The sequence below is a fragment of the Mustela nigripes genome, chromosome 5 (genome assembly GCF_022355385.1).
Source record: "Mustela nigripes isolate SB6536 chromosome 5, MUSNIG.SB6536, whole genome shotgun sequence".
Classification (NCBI taxonomy): Eukaryota; Metazoa; Chordata; class Mammalia; order Carnivora; family Mustelidae; genus Mustela; species Mustela nigripes.
In genome coordinates, this window is record NC_081561.1 from 61,245,998 (window position 1) to 61,263,088 (window position 17,091).

At 41.8% G+C, this 17,091-nt stretch overlaps 1 protein-coding gene across 14 annotated transcripts in view; it reads left to right on the forward strand.

Moving 5' to 3' along the window:
* The window catches only part of TRERF1 (transcriptional regulating factor 1), a 201,373-nt gene that overhangs the window by 78,214 nt on the left and 106,068 nt on the right, over positions 1–17,091 (forward strand). For 11 of the 14 annotated variants that reach the window (XM_059400459.1, XM_059400462.1, XM_059400470.1 and 8 more), the window contains exon 3: positions 3,289–3,371. The exons of the other annotated variants lie outside the window; for them this stretch is intronic. The gene's annotated coding sequence lies outside the window, so the exon portion shown is untranslated. The remainder of the gene's footprint in view (positions 1–3,288; positions 3,372–17,091) is intronic. 14 annotated transcript variants of the gene reach the window in all.

A 17,091-nucleotide genomic window follows, 5' to 3' on the forward strand; every position in this document is an offset into this window, starting at 1 on the left:
CAGTGTTTACCAGCCAAGAGTCCTTGTGTTGAACAGTGGGCAATTCCAAGCATTTTCAACACAAGTATCATCACCCTCGAGGGGTTCGCAGTCTACATGGAAGGGAAATGCCGTAAGCTCAGAAGATCCGGGAGGGTTAGGATGCCGGGGTGGTGTCGCTCAGTGGGCTGCAGGAGAGGGCCAAGAGCTGGTGGGTTGAGAGGGGCGGGGCTGCAGGGGGAGAAATATGTGGGGCCCTGGGACCTGAGGGGCCTGGAAAGGGGAGGCGCATAGTCAGTGGGGTGGAATGGAGGGTGCCTATGGGAAACAAGACTGAAGAAGTGTTCCTGAAGGATCCCATGGAATATGGCTCTGGTGTTGGCCATTTTCCCATATCCAGAGCTGCCAAAGCCAGCTGAACAGGACCAGGCTAGGTAAACACAGGCTAGGCTCACCTGGCTGGCTGCCCTGGAGATGCCGGGGAACGCCAGGGGGCGAGTAAGAACACATTTATCCTGTTGAATTTTAGGAGGGGAAACTTTGAGGGCTTGGATGAAGGTAGTGACATGAATATAGAAGGGAAGACAGAGAAATGGAAGGTGTTAAGCCCGAGCTCTGCCCCTTGCTGCCTGTGGGACCTTGTGTAGGTTACTTAATTTCTTGAATCTCTGTTTCATCGTCTGTGTGTGGAGGCCAAAAACACTTCACGGGACGGTCGTGTGAGGGTTTGGCTTGTGTGGCGGCTGGCCCACACATTGTGGTCAGTGCTCAGCAGAGTATGAGTCCTCCTGTGGGGGCGAGGCCCAGTTTGTGACATGTGGGGAGGCGGCAGGGGAGCGTTCTGAGAGCTCTCCAGGGGCTCACTCTGGGAACCTGTGGGGGCCTCCAGATTCAGTCTGGGGAAAGCTTTTCTAATCCAGGCTGCTGTGGGCCTGTCCAGAACCCCCACAGCCCTGTGGATTATGCCTCTGTGAAACCATGGCTTCTGGTTTCAGCTGGGCCCTCAGTACTGCTGGGCCCTCCAACCCCAGTCAGGTCGCCACTGGGGGAGGCTAGTGAGACACTGAGGCATAAAACTTAAGGAGGCCCCCTGTTTTAGGGCTGCCCTGTCACCTACATGATTCCCCTTGGAGGGGTGTTTCACACCATACCCCCTGTTAAGCTCCTTCCTCTCTGCCCTTCTTCACTCAGGAGACAACCTGGCTTCGTTTATTCCTTGACAGGTTCCAAACAGCGTAGTCTTAAGCCGTGTCAGGTTCCTGGCTCCACTTCCTTGTGGGTACTGACACTGGGGCTCATCCCAGTCTGACTTCCTTCCACTCAGAGATGGACGCTTCCCTCCTCCTGGCCAGAGAGAAGCTTCTTCCTGTGCCTGAATCCTCCCCATCTCCCGTAGCTTCTGGGACCTCACACCCTTCCATCAGCTGGCTGAAGCCAAACCTCAAAAACCTTCACCCTCTCTAGTTCTCATTCCTTTTTCTCCTCCCTTAAGAGACAGTTGTCTGGAAAGAATCTGCCTTCAGGTTTTGCTCCTTAGTTGACACAGCCATCTCGGTATGTTTTCTGCCTGTGGGAGGAGGTGTGGGGCCCAGGGGAGGAACCTGGTTGGATTTGCTGCAGAGGGCTCGTGCCTTCCATAGCAACCTGCCCCCTGTCAGGTCACCTGTGACCTTCATATTGCCACACCCAACGGACCCTTCACTCTTTATCTTTCTGGACTCCTTGCTACTTTTGACACTGGACAACTTCCTCCTTTTTGCACCTCTCACTTCTCTTGGCTTCTTTCATTCCACAAATAAATCTCTCCGCAACTATTTCTTGAGCACCAACATGTTCCAGACTCTGGGATGGATCGTAATACCATGCCCCTTATTTGTAGGGAGTTTGAAGACCAGTGTGAGGGAAGAAGGCAAAAAATATAAACAAATGTCAGGTGCTGATAAATGCTACACCAAAATACACAGTGAGGAAGGGTGATAGGAAGGGTATGGGGTTGTGGGGGAGGGTCTCATTAAGAAAGGGACATTGTCACCAGAACCTGAAGAAAGTAAAGGATGCCCTGGAAGAAGAGCGTTCTGGGCAGAGGGGAGAGCAAAGGCTAAGGTCTTGAGGGAGAAGCCTGCTTGGGGTGTTTGAGGAAGCCATTCTGGCTAAAGGAAACTGAAGAAGGGCAGAGTAGAAGAAAAGGTCAAGGAAGAGGCTGGACCAGGTCATGTGGGCCCTGAAGGTCATTTCAAGAATTTTGTCTTTTATTTTGAGAGAGATGAAACACTATAGGAATCTTCTGAGCAGAAGAGTGATTTTTAAATGATCACTGAGGCTGTTGTGGGGAGCATGGTGTATTTATCAGCTTGGGCTGCCATAAAAACATACCACAAACTGGGTAATAACAGAATATTACCAGATAACAGAAGTGTATTTTATAACTCTTACATAACAGAAGTATATTTTCTCACAGTTCTGGAGGCCAGAATCTGAGCTCAAAGTGTCAGCGGGGTCTCCCACCCTCTGAAGGCCCTAGGGAAGGATCTGTTCCAGGCCCCCCTCCCAGCTTCTGGTAGCTCCTGGGCTTGTGGCAGTGGAACTCCCATCTTCACACAGCAGCATACTCCCCAGTACTCCCCGTGTGGGTGCCTGCTTCCTAATTTCCCCTTTTTATACCAACGCCAGTTGTACTGGTTAGAGACCCACCCTAACTCCAGGATGACCTTATCTCAACAGCTGATTACATCTGCAATGACCCTATTCCAAATAAGGTCATATTCTGAGGTATTGGGGGTTAGGACTTTAACAAAGGAATTTGGGGGAGATGCAGTCCAACCCATAACACGATTCAATCCCCATCATAGGTGGATTCTAGAAAGGCAAGCAAGGGTGGAAGTAGGGAGATGACGAGTAAGGAAGTCATTGCAATAATCCAAGGAGCAAAACTGCTGGCTTGGACCAAAATGGTGGCAATGGAATGAACGAGAAGGGGTGAGTCTGGATGTGTCTTGAAGAATCAGCTGACATCATTTGCTGGTTGATGGTGTGGAGGTGGAATGTGAGGGAAAGAGGGGAGTTAAGGAGACTCCTGGGTTTCATGAAGGCCTGAGGAACTAGAATGGCGTTGGGTGTCTTTCTCTTCTACATTCTCCTCTCCCTTGGGCTTCCTCAGCAGCCTTTCAGGGGCTTCCTCCTGGGCCGGTCCATCCGCTGTTGGATTCTTCAGGGCTTCATCCTTGGCTGCTCCAGTCTCTCCTGATTGATACAATCTTTCCCATGGTGAAGCTGAATATCCTGAATGTGCTTTTTGGGTCACTCCTACAGGCCCTGGCTCTGGCGGATGCTGAAGGAGGAAGACATGGAAGCAGGACAACCCTGAACAATTAAGCCTCTTAATCCTGAAACAGGTAGCTGCTCTGAAGTGTTTTGTGATGAAGGGGTCCTTGAAAGCATTCCTTGGATATCCATGCAATGGAAAATGCCCCAAGAAGGGGAGAAAGGATGCTGTGGGCCTGCTCACCCATAGATTTCTGGAAAACTTTCTTTGGGAAATGGTCGGCGGTTGTGGATTCACTTAGTGGCATTCAGCATCATGTGGAATGGGGCTGAGGGCCTTGTGCCTTTTGTCACTTGACTTTGCAGAGTTGTGAACAGTGAAGGAGCCAAAAGACATTCATGAATGGTAGCTCTGGATGTGTTCAGGGGGGAATTAGACCTCTCTGGAGAATGGTGGTACAGAGGGCTGCTCGGAGAAAGCCACCAGAGCCTGTAGGAGGCAGATTCTTGACCTAAGGAGACTTTGAATTGGCCCTGGGATATTTCTAGTGTTTTTTGTTTGTTTGTTTGTTTGTTTGTTTGTTTGCTTTTTAATCAGCTATAGCCCTGTATTCTCTTCCAGGCTCAGTCTGCCCCCCTAGAAAATGGACACATAGCCAGGATTCCCCTATCAGGTCCCACACAGAAGTTGTCTGAGGGGTCAATAAGTTTGTGTATAAAGAGACTTTTTTTTTTTTTTTTAATGTTTAAACCCTGGCATAGCAAGGGATAGCCACTTCCCACAATTCTCAGTGACAGCAGAGAAAGGAGGGTGGTGGGTGTCAAACTGGATTCTCTTGGTATGTGCAGGTTGTTTTTCTTGGCAAGGGCCACACTTTTCATCTCTCTTAGTGAGACTCAAAGTTGATGGCTTCTGTTTCTTTTTTTTGTGCTTAATTTTAATTTTTAAGCCATCGTGTCTTGGGGATCCAGTAAGAAACAGGTGGTGTCATCCAAAAGACTCTTCTGATGGGGCTGTAGGTATAGGCAGGGTTAAGAGAACCAAGCACAGGGTGTCGAAGTATCCCGAGGCTAGCGGTATCAGGGAGCTGTTACTATGCCTGGTCCTGAAAGCAAGAGGGAAGGGATGGTTATTAGAACTGGAAAGAGAAGCTCCATGGAAAGGCTCTGTCTGGTGGAAGGATGTAGTCAACCTTCAGTGACACAGCTGGGAAGGAGCCAAGAGAATAAATATCCTCATTGAACTCCCTTGTTAGTCCTCCCTGTCTCCTGATGGCCCCTCCCATTAGGCACACTCAGCCAGAAGCTAGAAGGCAGTGAGCCAGACTGATGCTGTCCATAGAGATCAAGACCCTCTTGGGGGGCATAGAACTGACTGCAGAAGGGGGGATGGATATAGGGATGCAAGTGGAAAATAGCTGACCAAGCAAGCAATGCAAATTGCTTGGATTATATTGGATGTTTCTATCCAAAGAGGGGTTTTTAGGGGCGCCTGGGTGGCTCAGTGGTTTGGGCTGCTGCCTTCGGCTCGGGTCATGATCTCAGGGTCCTGGGATCGAGCCCCGCATCGGGCTCTCTGCTCCGCAGGAAGCCTGCTTCCCTCTCTCTCTCTCTGCCTGCCTCTCTGCCTACTTGTGATCTCTGTCTGTCAAATAAATAAATAAAATCTTAAAAAAAAAAAAGAGGGGTTTTTGTTTGGTGGAGTAAATGAAACTTTGCATTATTAGGTCAGCCACATAGAGCTGTTGGCTGTGAGGGCTGGGAAGAGCAACAGAAATCCTCTAGTCAAACGTCATCCTTTTTACAGTTGGGAAGACCCAGGAAAGTCAAGTGACTTGCCTAAGGCCACTCATGAATTCTTGAAAGTGTGTCTTGAAAACCTGTTACATTTTAAGGAGAAAACCAACACAAAGCCACTTGAAACAGTTAAGAAGCAGTGTCAAGTAAAATCTAAGCACATGGGGAGAAAGCTGTGAATTAGTGCTTTTTCTCATTTATCATTTTGGATCCTCTGGGGTTGTGACCATCATAAAACCCAACTCAAAGGGGCTCCCACCGCACAGGAAATTAATTAATTGGCTCTTGTACCTGCAAAATTCAGGGATGGGGTGGACTGCATTGTGGGTGTGAAATAGCAACTCAATATGACATCAACCATCCAGTTTCTTTCCCTCTCTCTGTCACTCTTCCATGGTGTCAGTTCAACCTCAGGGAGGCAGAATGGCTGTGGAAGTTCCTGGGCTCATAGTTAAGTCTCTCTGGCCAGAAGGAAAGAAGCATTCCTGCCAGTAACTCCTAAAAAGACTGAGAGAGTAGCTTTCCCAGAATTTCATCCCTTGCAAGCCAACCCTGGCATTTCGTTGGTGGGAATTATGCCACATTCTCATTCCTCAGACAATCCCAGTAGACAGGTGAACAGTAGACAGTCTGTTGATTGGCAGGGGCGGCAGGTTTTTCTGATTGTTCTATCCCTCTGCTGGGGGCATGCATAACCTTTCCCTAGCACTAGGGCTGGGAGGGCAGATGGAGGGGACAGAACTGAGTAGCATTGGAAAAGGGAGATGGGTGCTGGGAGAGTGGCAGCTGACGTCCAGTATGCTGTATCATCTTTAGAAACCTTACTAATTTGGAAGTAACAGTGACAGGAAACCTGCTTTTAACTAGCGAAAGTCCGAATCTTCAAGCATTTCATGGCAGTTGTCTCAGACAGAAGCTTTCCAAACAGTTCTTGTTGGATGGCTTGCAATTAGCATCTGCTTTCCAGTATGTCTGAAAACAGACTCTTCTGGTAGGTCAACCATGCTTTCTACAATTCTGCTTAATTTCTCATATGCGTATTCAGACTTTGTATAGCCAGAGTAAACACTGAACTCAAATTCTGGGTTAGTGGAGATTAAATTACATTAAAAGTCTCATCATTTAAAACTTACCCTTAAATGGGAGTAAGAATAGCCTCGACTTCATAGGTTTGTTTTAAGGATTAGCTGAGGTAATCCAAGTAAAGTAACCCAGTGTCCCAGTAGCTAGCCCAATAAATGTTACCTTTATTAGCATCCTGTATCTCAAAATATTGTCACATTTATGTGTTTATGTGCACATTTAATCTAGGAAATTAACTCTTTTCACAACAAATACATTATTTGTCACTGATTACTTAGAGATGAGGTAAATAAAGGTATTAAAAAATTTACTGTTTATGGATTTTTTTTCCCCACCAGAATGGTTTTTATTTTAGAAATCATTTTCGGGGAAATCTAAAAAAAGAAAATTTAGGTATCATACAGTTAAGGGTAGATAGAATCCCTGGATAAAATGGGATTTAAGTTTACAGTCACTTTTTAACATATTCTTACTTGAAAAGTTTTATAAATCGTTGAAGTCCTGTCATGATGTATCCCAGCTGATTTTTTTTTTTTTTTTTTTGCCTTTGTTCTCAGTATGGAGGTTCTGGAGGGAACAAGTGACCCTCCTAAGCTTTGGTTTCCCAAGCCAACCATGCCATTTGGCTTCTCTGGGTGGATGGATTTTAGGATCACTTGGATCAGGTGAGATGCTACAGTAGCAAGAAGCTAGTCTCAGGCATTTATTTCAGTTGAATTTAACTGAACCAATGCTGTGACAAAATGCTGTGAATTGTTCTCTAAAGCCTTTAGTACCATAAGGCCGACCTCTCAGAATTTCAGGGTGAATTGTCTTAATTTGGGGGTTCCCAGATTAGTGGTACCCTCAAGCTTTAGCACCTGTGTTTCAAATGAGGGGTGGATAGGGTGCAGTGAGGGGCCTGCAGATAGAGGAAAAACTTCCAGAACAACCAGGAACTTATAGACCACAAGTTTATAGACCTTAAAAATTTTCATACTCTCTTCCTTGCATTTGACTAAAATAAACCTTAAATTTTCTATGGGTTGCTTGTTGGTCCTGAGGATGGTCACCATTGTGATAACTAGATGGCAGCTAGTAACAACTAAAGGATTGACCCTAAATTCCTTGGTTCAGACAAGTGGTTCTCATACATAGATCACTTGGTTGAAGAAACTGTCAAAAAAAAAAAAAAAAAGAAAATGGAAGGGATTGGCTTAGGGCTACCAACTTCTGATTTTGCCATCCTTAGTGGATGTTTTGAAATATCTAACATTACCACGATTATCATACAAGAAAGGAACATTTTTTTCTTGATATTACCTATAAAAACTACAGCATATTTGGGCCCTGAGCTACAGTCTATGGGTAGCAAGCACTGGGGAGATGGGGAGTAATTTACTTAATGTGCAGTGGAGCGGGGGAGAGCCTACTTTTCTGAAGATTCTCTTAGAACCTAGGCATTCTCTTAAGTCATGTCTTTATCTGACTTAAAGGAGGAGAAATTCCCTTGTATACAAGTTTTGATGAATCCAACCCATTTTTTAAAGAAGGAACTGTTTCCTCTCAAGTCATTAACTTAGAATTGTTAGTATAATTATTGTAGTTGTATTTCTACAACAAATAGTTGTAGAAAATCTTGCAATACCTAGCTGTATCAACAGTTTTTCTTTTTCCATAATTTGACCGTAAAAATGATAAATCTGTTCAATTCGGCCTTCAGTTGTGTAGTATATGCCTCTGTGTGTGGGAAAGCACACACACACACACACACACACACACTCGCATAGAGGGAGGGGGGGAGGGAGGGGGGAGGGAGGGAGAGAAAGAACTTAATTAGGTGAAAAGCCCCGGAAAGGAAAGGGTGCTTGTGAGAAAATCAATGTGTGCCTTAGTCAGTTGCTGGTAAGCGGTAGTACTTGTACTAACAATTACATCTCGGAGCTGCCAACAGAATATGGCTTTTTAAGATGTCTTCTGACATCATGAAAAAACCCCACACATACACCCAACCACCCCTGGCATCCCAAACAGTAATAAAACATTCCTCATTCTGCTTCACTTCACATGCTTGCTTGATTTTGCCACAAACATGTTTTGCCTTCCAGCCAGGGATTAAGCTTCCGTATGAGGCCATGACTGGTGTGAAAACAACTTCTCTGTCATTGTTGAGGGGGAGAGAAAACTGCTTGCATGCTTGTGCGAAATCCTGAATGGAATTGTGGGATTGTAGTGTCTTGAGGTCCATGCCTTCCTGCCAGGCTACCTGAAAGCTCATCTCCGTGACTGACAAAAGGTGACCTAATCCTAGTGTGTCATTGACCTCTAACATTTCACGGATCCTCTGTGAACAAGGACATGAACTAAGATATGTCTTTCTCAGGAAAAAACAGACCGTTCTGCAACACACCGCACATGCAGTTAACTGCCCTGTTGACAGCCTCATTGTGAGGCACAGTGTCGCTGTTTGAGTCCTGTTGATATTCTCACATACGCTCCTACAGCACAGTCCTCGCCTGTTCCAACAGATACTCCATCTTCACTCGGACTCCTTACCACTTGTTTCTATTCGGGTGTCTCTCTCTCTACAGCAGGGTATTCTGTGTGTTTAGTCACAGCTCAGTGTTCTTTTGGACAGCCATTACCACAACCCTCTTGCTTTAGTCAGTTTGGGCTGCCATAACAAAATACCACAGACTGGGTGGCTTAAAATAGAAATTCATTTCTCACAGTTCTGAAGGCTGGGAAGTCTAAGATCAAGGTGTTGGCAAGGCAGGTTTCATTCTGAGACCTCTTAATGTTGGCTTGTAGGCGGCCACCATCTTACTGTGTGCTCACTTGACCTCTTCTTTGTGCCCTTGTGAAAAGAGGAAGCTCTGGAGACTCTTCTTCTTCTTAGGACACTAATCCCATCAGGGGGGCTCCACCCTTGTGACTCATCTTAACCAAGTTGACTCCCAGAGGCCCCGCCTCCTAATGCTATCAGATTGGGGGCTAGGATTTCAAACATACGATTTTGGTTGTGTGGGTGGTGACGGATGACCAGACACAAATTTCCTGTCCATAATAATTCTGAATCTTTATTTGTGGCTCCCTTGAAGTGTTTACAGTGTCGTTAGTCCAGGAGCCCTGCAGTAAGTAAAGAAAGCCTTAGAATTATTGTTGTGGAACACATACAGCATTCTATAGGTGGCTTGGGGGATTACAAAGTTGGAAACCGTTTACCACAGAATTCAAGGTGACCTAGGTAGACTGGTGATCTCCTCCTCTTTTCAGATCTTGGGTTTCTTAGATCCAAATGTCAGTGGTAAAGTTATGGATGCTAAATTCGGTCAGCCTCAATGAAGTGTGGCTAGGTCAGCATTCAGTATTCCCCGACCACCATCTGTAGCCTCCCTTTTAGGCCTCTAAAAAGGAGGCTTTCAGAATGAAAGCCTGGGAAAATGAGTTCTTAGCACTTTATCCTCTTGGGCATTTACTTCCTTTTCATGGGGGAAAGGAAGGCAGTAAATTATACTAAAACTGTTCCCTTTTCCATTAGAGATCAATATCTTGCAGTGTCATTTGAAGTGTCTACAAATTCAGGAATGTCTGCATGGACACAGGCGTGCGTGAATGCACATACACACAGAGAAACCTGTGCCAGGTGGAATATTTTAAAATATAAAAGGCCTTTGAACGTTCTTTTTAAACTTTCAAGAACAGATAATTTCTGTGTTATATAAACTGTTCCAGGCTTTAGAAAAAAGATGGAAAACTTCCAGATTCTTTTTTCAAGCAAACATGACCCTGATAACAAATCTGGCAAGCCCCCAAAGGGAGGCTATATACCAGTCTCTCTCCGGAATGTAAAAATTTCAGATAAAATTCTAGTGAGTGGGTTTCAACAATAGGTTTTGTGAATGTTCCACCAGACCCAAGTAGGTTATGGAATACAGGAATGTATATGAATGGCTTCATATACATAGATTTTCATTTGAGTCACATAAATTATTTAAGTGAACATAGGCGATAATCTCATTAGTTCAGAAGAACACTCAGTCAATTCAACTTCTAATTTTTATGAACCACTTAAAAACGAGCATATAACATGACCATTCCTTCATATGATAAGATTGAGTTCATACAGCCCACTGTCATTTATACTTTTGTGGGGCCCCAATAAAGATATTATTGGATATGACTGAGATCAAAACAAAAAGCCAATGTAGAAATATATGAAAGTAGTAACTTTAACTTTAGAGAAGAAATATTATAAGGAAAAGGATAAAATTATCCTTACAGATCACTCAGTTGTAGATCAAGAAGGCTTAAAGAGATTACTTTTAGATGGTAAGATAAAAACTAAGGATTTTGGAGGGGCACATGGGGGGCTCTGTAGGGTGGCTCTGTAGGTTACAAATCCAACCCTTGATTTCGGCTCAGGTCATGATCTCAGGGTCTTGAGAGTAAACCCTGCGTTGGGCTCCATGCTGGGTGTGGTGTTTGCTTGAGATGCTCTCTCTCCCTCTCCCACTGACCCTACCCCCATTTTTGTCTTGCAAAATAGATAAGTAAAATCTTTTAAAAAACAAACAAATGAACTAAGGATTTGGATACTTCTGAAATCAGTTCACGAGTCTAATGCCATTCTTTTCAAAGTCCCACCAAGGTTTTAAAAATTTCATAAGATGATTATCAGTCTATATGGAAAAATAAGTAGATGAGAACCTCAGGAGAATTCTGGAAATGGCTGTAGGAGGAGGGTGTTAGATCTGTTGGATATTATAGTATATTGCACTACCAGATATTAAAGTGCCTAACGAAGTCTTCGTAATTAAAACACAGTGATGCTGGCGGAAGACGAGGAAGTAGGTAAGGGAACCAGGACAGTTCAAAAGCAGACCCTCACATAAATAATATGGTAAATCATAAAGAAGACATCAGAAATCAGTGGGGAAGGAAAGATTATTCAAAAAATAATTTTGATGCATAGTTAGCAATTTGGAAAAAATCATTCTAACTTCACCAAAATGAATTCCATATTGATTAAACAATTAACTGCAAAATGTAGAGGCATAGGAAATCTATAGAATTGAATATTGCTTAGAAACAAAGGAAAAACCCTCAAACAGGAAAAGTCAAACTACAGAAAAAATAAATAAATAAAAGATTTCTTCATGTGAAAAGCCAACGGGGTAATAGTAGATTAGGAAAAGATCTTCAGTAACAGGACAGAATTAGCATCTTTATTTTGGGACATGCTCAAACAAACTTAAAAAACTAATTAAAAAAATTAAACCTTGTTGGAACACTTGGATAGGTGACTACATAAGTACTGTACAAATATATAGAGAGAATGGTCAATTTTGTAATAAGAGATAGTAGATTAAAACATTGGCAAAATATGATTTTAACGTATTAGCCAAAGAATGCATTTTTAATGATAATCCCCAATTCTGGTGGTATTGCAATATTGCGAAATGGCTATGCAATATATTAAAGAGCCATATTATTTATTCATACATTTTGATCCAGTAATATTACTTCTGTGGACCATCTCCCCCCATTCCCTCAGTGAAGGAAATAATACACAATACTTAATAAGCTATTTCAACAAAGATGCTCCCTGATGCATTATTTACAAAATACACACACACACACACACACACACACACACAACTAATGTCCAACTGTTAGGTAACCATAAAATGAAATAGCTCTTCTCAGCATAATACTGTAATATAATGAACAATTATTTTGAAGATACATCGTAATGTGGCACGATACTTACAATATAATTTTATGTATAGAAATTACAGTATAAATTGTGGTGTAGTTGCACTATAGAATACAGCTATATTGCTGTGCAATTAGATTGAATGACCCATAGCTGCCTGTGACGACTGAAGATCTCAGGAACACAACTGTTAAGTAAATAAGCAAGTTGTGTTTGTCTCCCTTACCTCAGGAGACCTATTCAGGAAAAAAGTTGCTTTGGCTGATGTCAAACAGGTTACTGGCTGTGTACTCTTATGGGATTTTTATGGTTTCAGGTCTCAGATTTAGGTCTTTAATCCACTTTAAATGTATTTTTGTGTATAATGTATTAAGGTGATCTAACTTCTTGTTTTTGCGTGTTGCTGCCCGGTTTTCCCAACACCATTACTTGAAGAGACTGTCTTTTTCCCATTGGACGTTCTTTCCTGTTTTGTTGAAATGAAATTGACCATATAGTTTTGGGTTAATTTCTGGGTTTTCTATTCTACGAAATGCAGGGAGCTGGAAAGTGTAATGCTAAATGCAATAAGTCAGTCAGAGAAGGACAAATACTATATTATTTCAGTCATATGTAGAATTTAAGGAAAAACACAAATGAGCCAAGGGAAAAAGAGAAATACAAATCAAGAAACAGACTCAACTAGAGAGAACAAACTCATGGGTGCCAGAGGGGAGGTGGCAAGGGGGATGGGTTAGATAGGTGATGGGGATGAAGGAGTGCACTTACCGTGATGAGGACCAATGACGTCGGATTGTTAAATCACTGTATTGTATACCTGACACTAATATAATACTGTCTGTTAACTAATTGGAATTAAAATGAGAACATACAATTTTTTAAAAAAGCAAGTTGCAGAATAGCCACTTGATCCCAATTACATAAAGTTCAGATACAAGCAAAACTAGTGATAGAGCGTTTAGACATCTGCAGGCATGTGGCAAACCCAATACAAACAAGCAAGCATAGACAAAAATTCAGTCTAGTTGGGGGAGGAAAGATGAGGTTGTGGGAGGAGCCCATGGGGGCTATCTAGGGGATGGTAAACTTCTCTTTCACAAAAGTATATATATTATTGCTCTTTTTAAATTTTTAAATTTCTTTTCTTTTTTTTTTAAAGATTTTATTTATTTATTTGAGAGAGGGAGAGAATGAGAGAGAGAGGATGAGAAGGGAGAAGTCAGAGGGAGAAGCAGACTCCCCGCTGAGCAGGGACCCTGATGTGGGACTTGATCCTGGGACTCCAGGATCATGACCTGAGCCAAAGGCAGTCACCCAACCAACTGAGCCACCCAGGCGCCCTAAATTTATTTTCTAAAGGTTTTATTTATTTGAGAGAGAGAGAGAGTATGTGTGTGTGTGAGTGGGGGGAGGAGCAGAGGAAAGAGGAACAAGCAGAATCCCCACTGAGCAGGGAGCCCCCAGTGTGGGCAGTGTGGGTCTCAACACCAGGATCCTGGGATCATGACCTGAGTCGAAGGTAGACACAACTGACTGAGTCACCCAGGCTTCCCCTTATAGCCCTTTTTTTATACCTTAAAATAAGCGATAAGTATTTTTTGTGTATTTAGTGTTAATTTAACAAAGGAGTATTAAAACCATATTCACGGAGTCCAATTATGTACAAAATCTTTACCCCTAATAGATGGTAAGAAAGTATATAGGTAATAGTGACTGTGTATAGAGGAGTGAAATTATGGATGGGTCGTTCTTTCATTTTCTTTCATTTCCGAATTTTCATTGACAGTCTTACCTGGCTTTACTGCTCTTCCATTTATCGTGATTCGCAGTTGTGTGACAACCCTGTGTTGAGGGGGTCTGTCGGTGCCGTTTTCCAGTAGCATTTTCTCACTTTGTGTTTATGGGTCACATTTGGGTAATTCTCACAGTACTTCAGACTTGTTCCTGACTGTTTCTATCTGTTCTGGTGATCTGTGGTCAATAGTCTTTCATGTTACCCTTGGAGCCTGAGGAGGTGCCTAAATTTATGCTGTCTTACGTCAAACTTTAATAGATGAGGAGTTGCTTCCTGTGGATGAGCAAAGAAAGTGGTTTCTTGAGATGGAATCTAAACCTGGTGAAGATGCTGTGAAGATTGTTGAAATGACAGTGAAGGATTTAGAATACTTTGTAAACGTAGTTGATAAAGCAGCAGCAGGGTGGGAGAGGATTAATTCCAATTTTGAAAGAAGTTCTGCAGTGGGTAAAATGCTCTCAAACGGCATCACATGGTCCGGAGAAATCATTCTGAAAGGAAGGGCCAAATGATGCAGCAAATGTCACTGATGTCTTATGTTAAGAAACGGCCACAGCCACCCCAAGTCCTCGGCCACCACCACCTTGATCAGTCAGCAGCCAACAAAATTGAGGCAGGACCCTCCAACAGCAAAAAGATTATAATTCACTGAAATCTCAGATGATGGTTTGCATTTTTTAGAAATAAAGTATTTTATTTTATTTTTAAAAAGATTTATTTATTTGAGTGAGAAGGGGCAGAGAGAGGGGGAGAGAAAGGCTTTTAAGCAGACTCCATACTGAGCACGGAGCCCGATGTGGGGCTTGATCTCACATGACCTGAGCCAAAACCAACAACCAGATGCGTAACTGGCTGACTGCACACCCAGGCGCCCCAGCAATAAAGTATTTAAATTAAGTTATGTATAATAGTTTTTTAGACATAATGCTATTTAGCATTTAATGGACTATGGTGTAGTGTAAACACAACTTTTATATGCACTGAGAAGCCAAAAATTCATTTAAAGCACATAATTGCTACATTCACTTTATTGCAATGGTCTGGAACTGAACCCACAATATCTCTGGGGTATGCCTGTATGTGCTTTTGTTGCATTTTTTAAAAAAGAAAGGAAAATTGAAGAAGACTTCTGCAACTATAGGATGACTTAAGCTTCCAGTAGAGTGACTTAAGCTCACTCAGTAGAGTGAGCCATTGCTCGAGAGTGATAGACTTCACCACTGAGGCAGAAGGGGAGATGGATTTATTTATTTTAAGAATTTTATTTATTTATTTGAGAGAGAGAGAGAGACAGCATGTGCACACACATGCGCAGTTAAGGGGAGGGGCAGAGGGAGAAGAGAAGCAGATTCCCTGCTGAGCAGGGAGCCCCACACAGGGTGCAATCCCAGGACCTCGGGATCATGACCTGAACTGAAAGCAGATGCTTAACTGATTGAGCCACACAGGTGCCCCAAGATGTATTTATTTATTTATTTATTTTTAAAAAGATTTTATTTATTCATTTGTCAGACAGAGATCACAAGTAGGCAGAGAGAGAGGAGGAAGCAGGCTCCCTGCTGAACAGAGAGCCAGATGCAGGGCTCGATCCCAGGATCCCAGGACCCTGAGATCATGACCCGAGCCGAAGGCAGAGGCTTTAACCCACTGAGCCACCCAGGCGCCCCCCCAAGATGTACTTAAAATGTAAAAGAAATGTATTTGGAAAGAATAAATGCATCTATGAATGGTTACTGAGCATCTTACTTGTGTGAGAAAGCCTTGACCTAGCCTGAATTCTGAGAAAATTTCATGGATACTGAGTTTATTGTATTGCTGATGAGGATGAATTAGAAAGACTGGCATTTCTTTGGGTTCCTTTAAAATATTTTTTAGCTTAGTATTTTGACTGGTTACAAAAATAATAACAATGATTTGAGATAGTCTTATAAAAATTTGTAAGTCACGCAGACACTAGAACTACCGCTCTGTTGAAAGATAATACTGGGATAGAGGAACATGTAAAAGACACCATGAAGGTGCAGCCAGGATATTCTTAGAACATACGTTGCTCATAAATAAAAATGGCATGGAAAAGGAGGGACAGCAGGCTAATAAATTTTAAAAGACTTGAGAGACACAGCCAAATTCCAGTGCACATCTTGTTTGGATCCTGACTTAAACCAATTGTGAAAAGGTGTTTATGAGATAATTGGGAAAATTGGGACACTGATTTGATATTTGATATTATGAAATTATTAATTTTTAGGTATGACTTTATTTATGGTTATGTTTTAAAGATGCATGCTATAGTGTTTAGGAACATATAATATATCAGATTTTTACTTTAAGATAATCTAGAGGAGAGTTTGGGTATATTAAATATGAAAAGTCCATATTTGGGGGTTTTCTATGGATAAATGATATATCCAGAATTTACATTAAAATAATGCAGGGGTAGGGGCTATAGTGGTGTATAGATGAAACAAGGTCAGCCATGTAATAATATAATTATTATTATTACATGGTAATTGATAACTGAAGTTGGGCAGTGAGTACATATATTCTTGATACTTTTGTATAGATGTTTAGAACTTTTCATAATAAAATATAAATAAGAGTAATACATATTTACAGGTGAAAATGTGTAAAGTATAGAAAAGTATAAAGAAAGAAATGAAAGTCACCCACATTCCCATCCCCTGGAGATAACTACTATCAACATTTTTATAGGGCTCCTTCTATACTCTTTCCTTATGCACTTAAAATACATACTCTTATGCATACACATGTTTAAACAAGAAATTATACTATCTGTATTGTTTTTGCATCCTGCTTTTTTATATTGTGGACACTATTGGGCTTTAGTACATTTAGATCTTCCTCATAACTTAATATTATGACTATGTATTACTCTAATACAGGAAAACACACACAAATGCCATAATTTGTTTTGATCTAACCAATCCTTTACAAATGGATATCTAAGTTGTTTCTTTTTTTTTTTCCTATTTAAACAGCTCTGCATACACTTTTCTTCTGAGAAATACCTGGAAAATCCAAGAGTTTTTAAGGCTTTTTTCTTTATCATGGCAGACTTTTTGTTGGAAATACGATACCATTTTGAATTCCCTCCTATAGTATATATGATTACCCATTTCATCATAATTTCAGCAACATTGAGTGCTGTAGTCACAATTTTTAAATGTTTTTCAGTCTGATAGAGGGATAAAGAATATCTTATTTTAATTTGCATTTTTAAAATTATTTGTGAGTTGAAAATCTTTCTGTATGTGTATGTCAGTATTTCTTATTTTATGACTAGCTGTTTATATCTTCCCCCAATTGTTGTATTTATCCCCCCACTGATTCATAAAGGCTTTTTACATGTTAAAAGACACTAATGTTTCATATATTGTATAAATTGCAATTTTTCTCCCTAGTTTTTTGTTTGTCACTTAACCTTAGGTCATTTTTGAACCATCATTTGTCTGGAATT